Genomic DNA, 3,333 nt, shown 5'->3' with positions numbered 1-3,333 from the left:
GGGGATATGTAAGGGTTTACACAACCACTTTAAATATTTGAAAATAGTCATGTGACGTGAAAAAGTACACCCCCAAGAAAACTGACTTTTTCTAACTATTTGAATAGGCAAATGTTAGAACCACAGTGCCTATAGATAAAGGTGACATACTTGAAAGAAACAAGGAATATTTGCCTTTTCAACCATTTACCATTTAAAATCAGGGAAAATCGCGGGTGCGTGTTATAGGCCGATCCCCGCCAATTTTGTTCTGATCGGAGCGATTGCGGCTATCGACATACACAGCTGTGTGTAAATTCAAATATTGCGCCGAGACTGCAGGGACTCGTCAGAGCCGAGATACACATACCTGAGTATTCTCGGCGCCGCTCACAGTCACGTCATTGGACCTGTGTTATGTCCATCATAGGGCGGGACTGGGCGTGACTGTGAGCGGCACCGAGAAAAGCAGAGGATACTCGGGTATGTGTATCTCGGTTCCAACGAGTCCCTGCAGTCTCGGCGCCATATTTGAATTTACACACGGCTGTGTATGTCGGCGGCGATCGCGGCAATCACACAAGGCTGCACTGGGGCAAGGCTGCACTGGGGCAACGCTGCACCGACAAGGCTGCACTGGGGCAATGCTGCACTGACAAGGCTGCACTGGGGCAATGCTGCACTGACAAGGCTGCACTGGGGCAATGCTGCACTGACAAGGCTGCAGATGGACACCGATAAGGCTGCATTGATGGGCATTTTAATGTAAATTTTTCTTCCTTAAACTTTACTCCTACAAGTTTTTTTCCTTAAAATTCCCTCCTAAACTTGGGGTGCGTGTTATACGCCGATAAATACGGTATTTATATTTTTGTTAGTCTGATGTAATAGTGTACATTAGTATCAGAAGCTGAGACTGCCTACTTTATCAGAAATTATTTTTGCAATGGTTTTCCTCATTTAAAGCAGAACTTCACCCAAAAGGGGAAGTTCCGCTCTTCCTCCAAATTTTTTTAAGGGGGGGTTACCTGGTTTTGAAAGGTACCCGCTCCCAGTCAGATAGCCACTGCGGACTCACTGGAATTTCTTCTCCCCCCTCTCCTCCTGCCTGCAGCCTTCTGGGACTTGTCACAGGTCCCGAAATGCTGCGGGACCATTCACAAAGAACAGTGAAGCTTGCGCAGTGGGTAGTCAGCCTTGAAGCCGCAAGGAGTCACAGCCGGCTGCCCACAGTTAACATGGCGGCGCTGGGGACCCGAAGACCAGTGAAAAACCCGGCTCGAGTGCGCTGGATCCTTAAAAGAGGAAGTAAACCCTGATGGGTTTTACTTCCTCTTTTTTCCCCTGCAAAGTAAAAGCATGTTAGGTTAGTATGCTTCGCATACTAGCCCATTATGTGCCACTTACCTGCAATCAAAGCTCGCAATGTCCCCACATCCATCCTTACCCCGCTCTGTGACTGACAGGAGGAGAATGACATCACTCCCGCACGGGCCCTTTAGAAACGGCACGATCGTCCCCTTTCTTCAGTGCGCCGATGACGTTGGCGCAAGCGTATATGGTAAATATCTCCTAAACTGTGCAGGTTTAGGAGATATTTCCAATACCTACAGCTAAGCCTTATTTATAGGCTCACCTGTAGGTAAAAGTAGTGTAACCTAGGTTTACAACCATTTTAAGGGCCTCGCACATGGGTCGAATGTCGGGCAGCATTGGGCAGTTCAATGAAAACAATGTCTGACTTTTGGCCCATGTGTATGGAAGCCGGCTTCTGTCAAAAAAGCACAACCGAAAAAGGTCTACGTGTCGGAATCTGATTAGCGTTCCCAGCCAGTGTGTTCTGGTGGGGGGGGGGGCATCCCCCTGTCAGAACACAATAGCTCAAGTAGGAGAGATTGCTGTACTAACCTTGCATAGCTAGTACAGTGGCACCTCCCAAACTCTTCAGTTTTTTTCTATTTTTGTTCAGACCACTGGGTTGAACGAAAAAAAAAAAATCTAATAGTGTGTACTAGGCTTAAGACGGGTGAGTGTCTATTAAAAGTCAGCAGCTCCAGTTTTTGTAGCTGCTGACTTTTCATTTTTCCAGGACTGTCTGAAGGTCCTCTTTAAATATGTAAAACTTGCATTAAAAAATACTTTAAGGTAGGAGATTGGTAAGCATGCCCTATTTTTTCTCTTTAAACAGAAAGTCAAAATATATTTCTTGGATCATTTGAAATTTAAATCTGTTTATAATTCACATTTTAATAGCTTACAAAGTTGTAAGGTAGAGGACATGAAATCCAATCTCAAGTTCACATTGGCATCATCCCATAAATGAATATGGTATTTTTGAAACAGAAGAGTAGAGTAGTGGGACTTTAAATATGCCAAATAAGAACAGAACCAAAATAAAAATCTATATACATTTTATTACACATAAAACATTATCATAGACACAATATTAAAAACATAGATATGCATAGAGAAACTTTGCAATAAATACAAAAATATGTAAATCTGATGGATACACGTACTTGTATCTGGTCTACGTGTTACATGGGATCCCTCGCGCCTTCAGGACCATACATTATTGCAAGTGTGTTTATATACAGAGTTTCTTACTCAATATCATAAATCATCAAAGCCGAGGAGAGGAATACAGGATCTGTCTTAGATGCTTTGCCTACCGGCCCATAGGATATAGTCCAGACCTATAAAGGCAAAAGTAAACAAATATCCAAGAGGGGAAATAAATATCCGGTGTATATCAATATACTCCAAACGATGTGAATCCCAATATCTATTTAAGACAGAGGGAATAAATCCAAAATACCAAGAAAACCAGGCATCTCTGTGACGATCACAAATGCTGGTATATGGTGGTAAGAACATATCCACCTCTCCTCTGGCAAAGATTGGATATTTATGTTTACTTCTACCTTTATAGGTCAGAACTATATCCTATGGGCTGATGGGCAAAACATCTAAGACAGATCCTATATTCCTCTACTCTGTTGTTTTGATGATTTATGATATTGAGTAAGAAACTCTGTATATAAAACACACTTGCAATCTATGTATGGTCCTGAAGAAGCAAAGGATCCCGCGTAACGCGTAGACCAGTTACAAGGACATGTATCCATCAGATTTACATATTTTTGTATTTATTGGAAGGTTTCTCTAGGCATATCTATGTTTTTAATATTGTGTCTATGATAATGTTTTATGTGTAATAAAATTTATATCGATTTTTAGTAGCTTACCTCTATGATATTCTTCTTCAACATCATCTTTACCTGGGGGTTTTTTTTCTATGTAAGCTTTGTTAAATAGTCAATTTTGCTTTATAGAAATTTAACGTGTAAAAAC

The sequence above is a fragment of the Aquarana catesbeiana genome, linkage group LG02 (genome assembly GCF_042186555.1).
Source record: "Aquarana catesbeiana isolate 2022-GZ linkage group LG02, ASM4218655v1, whole genome shotgun sequence".
In the NCBI taxonomy this organism is placed as follows: domain Eukaryota; kingdom Metazoa; phylum Chordata; class Amphibia; order Anura; family Ranidae; genus Aquarana; species Aquarana catesbeiana.
Note: the sequence above shows the minus strand (reverse complement) of the source record.